This window comes from Pygocentrus nattereri, chromosome 16 (assembly GCF_015220715.1).
Source record: "Pygocentrus nattereri isolate fPygNat1 chromosome 16, fPygNat1.pri, whole genome shotgun sequence".
Classification (NCBI taxonomy): domain Eukaryota; kingdom Metazoa; phylum Chordata; class Actinopteri; order Characiformes; family Serrasalmidae; genus Pygocentrus; species Pygocentrus nattereri.
In genome coordinates, this window is record NC_051226.1 from 13,774,960 (window position 1) to 13,786,692 (window position 11,733).

Genomic DNA, 11,733 nt, shown 5'->3' on the forward strand with positions numbered 1-11,733 from the left:
TGACATTTGCAGGACAATACTTTTGACAGTAAATGTGTTGATGTACTATATTTTGTTCATGAGATCATTCAGTGCATTAAGAGGTCAGTGCATGTGTCCATAGCAGGCTGATGAGTCGCTTGTGTCTTATACATGGTATGAATGGTTGAGGGGGTGAATCATAAAGGAGCTTTACCCTGTCTGCTCCACAGCATGCTGTGACATAAGCACCAGAGTGTGTTTCACACACACATACAGGGCTTAAGCACTATGACTAAACACTCTGTGACAACTGGTGTGAGGGTTCCAGACACCAGCGTCATTTTGAATTGAATTTTTTTTTCAGTCATGTTGCAGATAGATGCGTAAAATGTTTCTTTTTTTTTTTTGCAAAAACTTTTTATTAGGAGAAAGTGAAAGTGAGCCCAATACAACATCACTTTTATATACAGAATACCTTCACAACTTTCCCCATTTTTCCACCACACATCAACCAGGTTTTATAATAGAACATAGTCAGCCCATAGTGAAAAAGCAGAATCCAAAATTGATGGAGGAAACAAATGATTATTATGTAAAGGACTCAGAGAGGAAGCCGAATTAAATTTAAAATGTTGCCTAAATTGATACCAAATTTTTAGTGTGTTAAGAACCACCTGATTATCTGTGTACAGAGAAGGCTTTGTGGGCAAAGAGGAATAAAGTAGAGCAGATAGAGAAGAACCTTTACACGATGAACTTTCTATTTTACACCAAGAGGATCCAGGAGACACTAGCCAGTAACAAATCTTATGAATATGAGCAGACCAATAATAAACTTGAAAATTAGGTAATGCAAGTCCTCCGCTAAGTCTACTTCTCTGCAGCATAATTTTACGGAGCCTAGGTGGTTTCCCTCCCCAAATAAAGGAACAAATAATCTGATCTAATGAATCAAAGAAATGTTTTGGTAAAAAGAGAGGAATTGACTGGAATAAGAACAGAAATTTTGGCAAAATGTTCATTTTAATAACATTAATCCTACCAATTAGTGACAGGGGAAGGTTACCCCATCTTTGAATATCAGACGTAACCCTCGCAATAAGAGGAGTAAAATTAGCAGCTGCAAGACCAGATAATGAACGAGTCACATTGATACCTAGATATTTAAACCCAGAATGACTTAATTTAAAAGGCAAATCCAATTGTTGAAGATGACAGGCTGCAACATTAATAGGAAAACACTCACTTTTTGCCAAATTTAATTTATAACCTGAGAAAGTGCCAAAATTCTCCAGAATACTTAAAACAGCAGGGACAGACAATGTAGGATTAGTTAGATACAGTAACAAATCATCCGCATATAACGATAATTTATGTTCAGTATCATTACGGACGATTCCTTTGAATAAGGAGGAAGATTTCAGTGCGATAGATAGAGGCTCAATTGTGATGGCAAAAAGAAGAGGTGACAGTGGGCAACCTTGGCGAGTTCCACAACCAAGATTAAAATAATCAGAATAAACATCATTAGTGTGGACACTGGCTTTAGGGGAAGAATAAAGAAGGCGGATCCATGAAATAAACTTATCACCAAAGCCAAATTTCCTCAAAACAGCAAACAAGTACTCCCACTCGACCCTGTCAAATGCCTTTTCCGCATCCAAAGAAATTACAATTTCAGGAAGTACATCTGATTGCCTTGAGTAAATTATATTAAAAAGTGTACGAATATTAAAAAACAATTGACGCCCCTTTATGAAACCATTTTGATCCTCAGATATAATACAAGGGAGCACATTCTCCAAACGGGATGCAAGTATTTTAGCCAACACCTTTACATCAGCATTAAGCAGAGATAGTGGTCTATATGAAGAGCCAAAGCACCAGCGAATGTCTTAAAAAACTCAATTGGAAAGCCGTCGGGGCCAGGGGCTTTGTTAGATTGCATCATTTTAATTGCATTCAGTACTTCCTCAAGAGAAAGTGGAGAATCCAATTGCTTAGCGATATCAGCATCAACCACTGGGATTGAAAGACCATCAAGAAAGTTGTCCATTCTAGTGCTATCTATAGGAAATTCTGATTTATATAATGAGGAGTAATAAGATTTAAAGGTAGCATTAATCCCCGAGGGGTCTGTAGTAATGACATTATGAGCGTTTCTGATACTGGGTATCAAACGTGAAGCGGCCTGGCGCTTCAGCTGATGCGCCAGTAAACGACTTGCCTTGTCACCATGTTCATAATATGTGCTACGACTGCACAATAATAAACGTTCTGCCTCTTTAGTGGTAATACGGTCAAACTCCGCCTGAGAGTCAATACGCTGTTTAAGTAATTCTGGAGAAGGATTCAACGCATACAAGTGATCAAGATTCCTGATAACAGATGTAAGTTTGTTAATTCTAGCATTATTGTTTTTGTTAGTAAAAGCAGAGTAAGAAATGATTTGACCTCTTAGGTAGCATTTAAGTGTCTCCCAAAGCAGTGAGTATGAAACAGATTCAGTTTGATTAAAAGCCAAGAAGTCATTAACAGTATTTGAAATAAAATTGCAAAATTCCCTTTCTGCTAACAGAAGAGAGTTAAATCTCCAAAGTGATGGGTTACGTTTGGCAGTAGAAATTTGAATATCCAATAATAATGGTGAATGATCTGAAATTACAATACCTAAATAGTCAATAGAGTTCACACAAGAATTAAGAGCACTGTCAATTAAAAAATAGTCAATTCTAGAAAATGAATGGTGCACCGGAGAAAAAAAGAGAACTTTTTAGTAGAGGGGTTACGAGATCTCCATGGATCCACAAGTCCATTTTGTTCCATAAAATCTATGAATGATCTAGACATAGCAGATTGAGTTAGATTAAGAGGATTAGAACGATCTAAGGTAGGATTGAAAACACAATTTAGATCCCCTCCGAGAATTAACAGATGTGTACTTAAACAGGGGATATTACTTAATAACTTATTAACAAATTCAACATCATCAAAATTTGGAGCATAGACATTTACCAACAAAACCTTCGTCTGCATGACAGTACCAGCAACTATGAGGTATCGGCCATCTCTATCTGCAATAATATTGGTGGCAGAAAACTGACATTTTTTACTAATTAATATGGCAACGCCCCTAGACTTCGAATTAAAATTTGAATGGAAGACCTGACTTACCCAAGGACAATATAACCTGTGTTGATCTTTAGTGCGAAGGTGAGTCTCCTGTAAAAAAACTACATCAGAAGTTTGTCTTTTTAAATGTGCAAAGACCCTGGATCGTTTAGCAGGATTACCCATACCTCTAACATTCCAACTAATAAATCTGAGATGTGTGCCTGACCCAGCTACGCTGGGACCACTATTACCATCAACCATTTAAATAAATAAGACAACAAAAACTCAAATGGTCGCGGTGAGCAGAGACGGGACACCCTCCCCCCAAAATACCCCCAAACACAAACACACCCAAAGTCTCCATAAACCCAAAAAAGAGAAAAAAATATATAGAACAAAAACAAAAAAAAAAAACAAAGGAGACAGCAGTGTTTCCCACAGTAACGAAACGCTGCTCACACTAGTGTGAAGCAACACGGGGACTACGCAGAAAAAGAAGTGAAAAAGAGAGATAAAAGAAGAGAGAGAGAGAAAGGGATTTAACCACAATACAACATTATGCACTAAAAACGAGTCAATAATGTATTACATTAAAATAAAACCCCTATTTTCAAACCAAGAGATGAACACTTTAACAAGAGAAAATATGTTATACAAAAAGAAACAACAGTGCAAAAATCAAATCAATAAAAGAAACTAATACCTGTATAACCACAGTAACACAGTTAACATCAGTGTATCAAAAGGACAGTATAACTTTAACCTCAGAAAAGGTTGGAGTTCACCTAGTGGTCAAAGTTTCAATATACTTGTTGGCTTCTTCCGCTGAAACAAAATCCTTTTCAGTACCGTTATGTGAGATTCGGAGCCGCGCTGGATAAATTAGACCAAACCGAACACCGTCAATGTCCCGAAGTTTATGTCTGACATCATTAAAAGCAGCCCGAGCCCGAGCCACCTTAGCAGTGTAGTCAGGAAAGACCGAGATAGTTAAATCTCCAGCTTTAATTTGTCGGAGCTCTCTGGCGCGGCGCAAAATGTCCACACAATCACTGTGATAGTGAAACCTACACACGATGGCTCGTGGACGATCACCTGGCTTGGGTTTGGGTTGGAGGGTTCGATGAGATCGGTCCAATAGCGGCTCCTTTTCCAAACCGAACGCATCTTTTAGCATGACGGCTACAGCAGAAGTGGTACAGGTGTCAGGGCCCTCTGGCACCCCCACTATCCGGACGTTATTGCGGCGTGATCTGGACTCCAAATCCTCACATTTATCCTCTAGTTAATTTACCTGTGCGGTGAGGGACTTTATAGACGCCTTCATCTCTGAGATGTCATCGGAGCACACGGTGAGCGCGCGCTCCATATCTCCGACTGTGTTTTTAATGTCGGACACAGTGGCGTCGATAGCAGCTTTATCAGTAGTTAACTGTGTCTTTACCGTGTTCAGGTCCGACTTTATAGAGGACAGGACATCTCCGAGTGTTTCCTGGAGCTCCTTTTTAAAAATCTCCGCGATGTCTTTCCTCAGTGAAGCCAGCAGCTCTAATCTGAGAGTAGCGATGTCAGGGCTGGTGTGTGCTGAGGAGACTACAGCAGATACCGCTGGCTCGCTTGAGGTCGCGGTCGGAGATTGTGCAGTAGGCCGCAATCGAGTCTGAACAGTACTGCGAGTTTTAATATCTTTTGCAGCCATGTCAGACACTGAAAGTTAGGCTTTCCAACAAAAGAAACACAATAAACTTACGAGGGTAAAATAAAGCAGAAAAACGAAGTCGAATGTGCAGTTAAATCATAATTATCTACGAAATCGGCAGGAGCGACCAAAACTGCGTCTTACTCCATAGATGCTCGATAGCGCCCCCCGCGTAAAATGTTTCTAATATGTTAGTCCTGCACAGCTTCACTGGTTTCAAATGATTAATAATAAACCGAGCTAGAGATTTTAGTCTAAAATTACTCAAGCGATAATAAAATATTCAGAGTGAAATTATACTAAAAGAAGTATCCCGAATGAATTAATAATAAAAAAAACATCCAAAATAAATCTATAAATAAATAATGTCTAGAAATAGTCTCATTCTAACACAAGTTTGGGAATAAATGGTCTAAACACTGGAGTTCATGTAGCCCATAACTGCTAATTTACCAACTTTTGACCCTGAAGGTTGGTGCACAGACTGCTGGTCACCATAGTGACACAGACAACAGTCTCACATAGCTAGTAGCTAACAAAAAGATAAAGAGAAAGATTTAAGATGGACATTGATAATCTGTTATGTATGTCAGTGTATCAGGGGATGTAGGGAGTGTGTAGGTTCACCCTACCCCAAAAACAAAAGGTCGAAATTTCTGAAAACCCATTAAAATGAAATCATGCTGTGCCTTTCCGAAGTGCAGTCACTGCCACATCATCTAATGGTCTGATATATCCCATTATAACTTGATTACATTTCATTAATTAAGATAATATTGTCCAAGGACCTATGCTGTTATGAACTGTTGAATTCAGTTATGTAAACACTGGCAGCATGGGTCATTCTGAAAGGCAAAAAAGAAGCCTGAACACTCATTACCAGTCTTCCTAAAATTGAAGCAGAGCAAGTGGGTCTGTATCAGTTCTATTTTTCTTCATGGCTCCATCATTTACAATACAAGAATAACATTTTAACACCCAAAATGGGCCAATGACATGCAGATCTGGCTAGCACTAATCTAACCTCAGAGCTAAGGTTGTATATACTGCAACTATGTCCTTGCATGGCTCTAGATGCAATCCTGTTCTCAATTCATTTTAAAGAACAGAACCAAGTATATTGCTGATCTACAGGTGAGATATCCTGTATTTGCCATTAAAAGTCCACTTTTTGAGGAAAAAGACACACCCCTTCTAGCAGCTGGCTACACCCCTGATTTTTTTACATTAGGCTCTAACTGTAACTGTGTGAATATCAAATTCTGCAAATTCTGCAGTCTTATCCCCATCTGTGATCGCTGTAAACAAACACCCGCTACACTGTTTCATACGTTTTGGCTATGCCCCTCTATTTCTTTATATTAGACCTCCATCTCCAGGGCTTTTACTGATTTCACCAGTGTCCATATGGAACCCACTACACTTACTGGTTTGTTTGGTGTCACTACAGAATACCCATCTTAGAGAAAATCAAGATCACAATGCAAGGGCCAAGCGATAAGTTTTATTTCCACTGGAAACCATTTCTGTCTTCTGTGGATGGCCTTTCCTTTATTCCTATTTCATAGTACTGTATGTTTATTGATGACATTTTTTAAAAATAATGTTTTAATCAACATGCAGCCCCTTCCCATTTTATACATTTAATACACCTTGCTTTAAATTCTGCAGTTTTGATCATAAATCTAGATTATAAAAAATCTATATTGATATATGTTTTCAGAGTTCTGGTATACAACATATGTAACATATGGTGATATATTTTCAATTGTATTATAATTAAATTACTTATTTGACTTTGTAATGGAGGGTGAAGCAAATTCTCACACACATACAAATGTGCAAACATGCACTGGTGGGGATAAATTTAACTAACTGCAGTAAGCTGATATGCTGCACACACACACACACACACACACACACACACACACACACACACACACACACACACACACACACACACACACACACACACACACACACACACACACACACAGAAGACCTTAATTGAATTTGTTTGCAAAATAAGGCTGTGTCTGTGTGGGCTTCTCAAATCCAACCAAATCTACTCTTTTCATGTAAACACTTTACTGTGTATGTTTAACTAAACTTCATTACAGGCTCACTGCCCTACAATTATATTTATACTTTCTATCTCTCTGATTATTCTTGCCTGTTTATGTCTCCGACTCTGATATTTCATGCTTGCACACACACCAGTAAACTAAAGTGCTACATATGGAATGTGAAGCTAAAAGGCCTAATGTTTAAGGCTCAATGTTTTGCTTTTTTTCACTATAATCACAATATATAATCACACAGAACAGAAACCCAGGTGATGCTGCACTAAACAGGGGTATCTAAACACCCCTTCTAATTAGAGAGCTTCAGAAGAAAAGCTGCATGAGCAGGTGTCTGCATTCCATTAAGAGGTCATGAAAAGGGAGCAAACACACAAGCAATATTCACAAATTCATCATGAAAACCGCATCATTAGGAGTATTTCTTGGCTACTGGGAGTCTTTTTTCTTCTAAACTTAACCCTCATCTAAATATAACTGTAATGACCAAGATAAACCATAATTACAAATTACAGCAGACAATAATTCTGACCCTACATTTGATCCTAATCCTAAATCAAACCTAATCTTTAGGCAAAAAGTTTGAAATGCTTTGTATTTCAACTTAAAAGTGCTACACCTTTTAGAACACAAGCTGATCTTGCACCTAACAGCCAGGAGCACGAAATACCAGCTTCTATAGTGGTAACAGTAAAAGAGTCTCTCTTTTAAAAGCACTTAAGCAAATAAACTTATTTAACTAAAGCTGTATTTCACAGTATTTCATTAAACAATGGACAAATGAGCCCCACCACATTCACTCTATCATTAATATGCTTTATTATTGAGCAGTTCATTAAAAAATTTCACTCTCAAGAAAAAAAATCAGCTGATGAACATTGCATGTAGATGTAAATTAATATTTAATTAATTCTCCCACTCAGCAAGTGCGTGAGAACGTGTGTGTGGTTTGGAATTATAGCAACGCTTGGCATTTGAAGAGTGTAAAAGGACTGGTGATCTCCACACCTGTTTACGTTTAACAGAGTGTGTGTGTGTGTGTGTGTGTGTGTGTGTGTGTGTGTGTGTGTGTGTTCTTTGGCAATAGACAAGGACGTCTTTGCAACTTTACCCAGCAACTATTCTGTTCAGGCCCTTACAGGTTGTGCAGACATAAACACAGAGTCCTCATTAGGAAAAAATCACTGACTGTGTCAAGCTGACCAGCACAATGACCTCTCTACACCTGCTACCCTGTCACATCAGTGTCACAATACCAGCTATATAAATTACCCCTCATTACAAGACAAAACATGACCACCACCTCCATACACACATTTGTTTTTATACAACCCCAAATCCAATGAAGTTGGGACGTTGTGTAAAACATAAATAAAAACAGAATACGATGATTTGCAAATCCTTTTCAACCTATATTCAATTGAATACACTACAAAGACAATATATTTAATGTTCAAACGGATAAACTTTATTGTTTTTTGCAAATATTCACTCATTTTGAAATTGATGCCTGCAACACGTTCCAAAGAAGTTGGGACAGGGGCATGTTTACCACTGTGTTACATCACCTTTCCTTTTAACAACACTCAATAAGCGTTTGGGAACTGAGGACACTAACTGTTGAAACTTTGTCGGTGGAATTCTTTCCCATTCTTGCTTGATGTACAATTTCAGTTGCTCAACATTCCGGGGATTCCGTTGTCGTATTTTGCGCTTCATATTGTGGCAAACATATTCAATGGGAGACAGGTCTGGACTGCAGGCAGGTCAATCTAGTACCCGCCCTCTTTTACTACGAAGCCATGCTGTTGTAACACATACAGAATGTGGCTTGGCATTGTCTTGCTGAAATAAGCAGGGACGTTGCTTGGATGGCAGAATATGTTGCTCCAAAACCTGTATGTACCTTTCAGCATTAATGGTGCCTTCACAGATGTGCAAGTTACCCATGCCATGGGCACTAACACACCCCATACCATCAGAGATGCTGGCTTTTGAACTTTGTGCTGATAACAATCCGGACAGTCCTTTTCCTCTTTGGCCCGGAGGACAAGACGTCCATGATTTCCAAAAACAATTTGAAATGTGGACTCGTCAGACCACAGGACACTTTTCCATTTTGCGTCAGTCCATCTCAGATGAACTTGGGCCCAGAGAAGCTGGCGGTGTTTCTGGGTGTTGTTGATATATGGCTTTCGCTTTGCATGGCAGAGTTTTAACTTGCACTTGTAGATGGAGCGACGAACTGTGTTCACTGACAGTGGTTTTCTGAAGTGTTCCTGAGCCCATGTGGTTAATATCCGTTACAGAATGATGTCGCTTCTTAATGCAGTGCCGCCTGAAGGATCGAAGGTCACGGGCATTCAATGTTGGTTTTCTGCCTTGCCGCTTACTTGCAGAGATTTCTCCAGATTCACTGAATCTTTTGATGATATTATGGACTGTAGATGATGAAATCCCTGAATTCCTTGCAATTGCATGTTGAGAAACATTGTTCTAAACAATGTTGTCCACAAAGTGGTGAACCTCGCCCCATCCTTGCTTGTGAACGACTGAGCCTTTCAGGGATGCTCCCTTTATACCCAATCATGACACTCAAATGTTTCCAATTAACCTGTTCACCTGTGGAATGTTTTTTGAGCATGCCTCAACTTTCCCAGTCTTTTGTTGCCCCTGTCCCAACTTCTTTGAAAAGTGTTGCAGGCATCAAATTCAAAATAAGTGAATATTTCCAAAAAACAATAAAGTTTATCCGTTTGAACATTAAATATCTTGTTTTTGTAGTGTATTCAATTGAATATATGTTGAAAAGGATTTGCAAATCATCGTATTCTGTTTTTATTTATGTTTTACACAATGTCCCAACTTCATTGGAATTAGGGTTGTACTTTTATTAGACGTATGCTGTACATACCTCTCATGTATATGATACTGGTAGACTAGCACAGCCTGCATGTAGCTCATGTGAAGCTACTCTGACATCAGCAACCATCCAGCAATTTACATTATCAAAATGATATCAGACGAGATCAAAACTTTAGAATTTAATATATTCATAATGCTGCTCTCAGAACAAAACCCTGTATCTCCATTTTTTGTGTTTTTCAGATTTTGAGATCATTTGAAAATGCCTGTTGGCCTTTAGATTATGTGCCAATGTTATAATGAATGGACCAAAAGAAACAGCTCAAAATGAATTGGAATGTCTGGTTCCATTAACTTACAATCGAATTAGAGTATTTATTCCTTCTCCTGTAAAGTTATTATTTTGGAGATACAAGGTTTTGTTCTGAGAGCATTCAGTTTGTTCAGAGTCATTCAGTTGTTCAGTTTTGGCCTTTTTACCATTTCAGTAAATGTATAAGAATATTTACTGAAATGTGTTTCATTTAGGACTATAAAACACTACAGTCATAATCGTGACACATTAAACTAAATGGGGGAAAATGAAAGTACTTTAGATACATTTGGTGCTTTTTCTCAGGGTCACATGGTTCTGTGTGAGGTGCAGCACAACAATCATGTGTGTTTAAAAAGTCAAAGCTATCGTGAGGTGTGTGTTTGGGCATGTTTGCAGGTGGAGGGACATAAGAACACACAGTTGTGTGTGGAATGGAGGTGGGAGATTTATTTACAGCACAATTGACCTAAACATATGTGAATGTAAGTGTGTATGTGTGTGTGAATGTGAATGTGTGTGTAAATGTGTGCGTGTGTGTATGTGTGCAACTGTCTATTGCAGATACATGTGTGTACGTGCTGTATGCACTGTATGCATGCACTGTGTATATGGGTCAGTAATGTGGGTATGCATGGCAGTCAGTAATATATAATTACCATGAGTTTTAAAGGGAGCCTGTGTTGCCCTGCTAGATGAGAGAGAGAGAGAGACAGAGACAGAGAGAGAGAGACACAGAGAAAGAGACAGAAACACAGAGGCAGAGGGAAAGTTTTTGTGATGATAGTCCAGGCCTGCTGAAATATATTTGTCAACCCCCCCCACCCCCCCTCACAAACACACACTGGGTAGTCAGGTGGGCTCCACAGATATGCAAGGACATCCTACACAACTAGTCACACTACAAGGGAAAGATTGTTATTATTATTATTTTTATTTCTGTTGTTGTCATCAGAGTGTCTTGTTATTAATTCTATCTCTTGTTATTACTGTCATCTAGTGTAATCAGCTTTAAACAGTTAAATAGTAAACATTTCCCTTTCTCTGCATGGGTAATATTATACTGCAGCCATGCCAGTAAAACTGTTCCGGAGATGCATTAAAATGGCTCTAAATGTCAGACATCACTCCACTCTCAGAACATGGTGTCTAAACACTTCAGTCAGCCCTGTGAATTATAATAGCCTCTTTACTAGAGCTGATATAACTGATAGAGGCTGTTAGTCTATTGCCATGACATAAGCACAGCATGCACCATGCACCTCAGCTATTCATTGCTGTTTATAACAAGCCCTCGTTGACTTCATTTCCCCTCAGCACAGTGAACAACGTGAACAACAGAGAGAAACACTTTAATGACGTATGTTACAGTGAGTGTGAGGTTTAGAGTTGTTGTTAGGTGTAGGTGTATGTTTATGGTTGAGGTTAAGGTTAGAATAATCTATTATCAGAGTCTAGTACATTTCATAACTTACTTTCATAACTTACACAACTTAAAGAACTTCAAACTTTAACAGGAAAGAGGGCTACAGGCATAATAATCAAGCATAGACTGTTACAACACTTAGCTGGAGGTTAAGGTTTTAGTTTAGAGTGAGTGTTAGGTTTAGGATTTAGTTTTGCTGGATGTAGGTTTTAAGGTCAGGACTAGGTTGAGTGTAAATTTTAGGTTTTAGGGTTAGAGTGAGTATTAGTTTTAG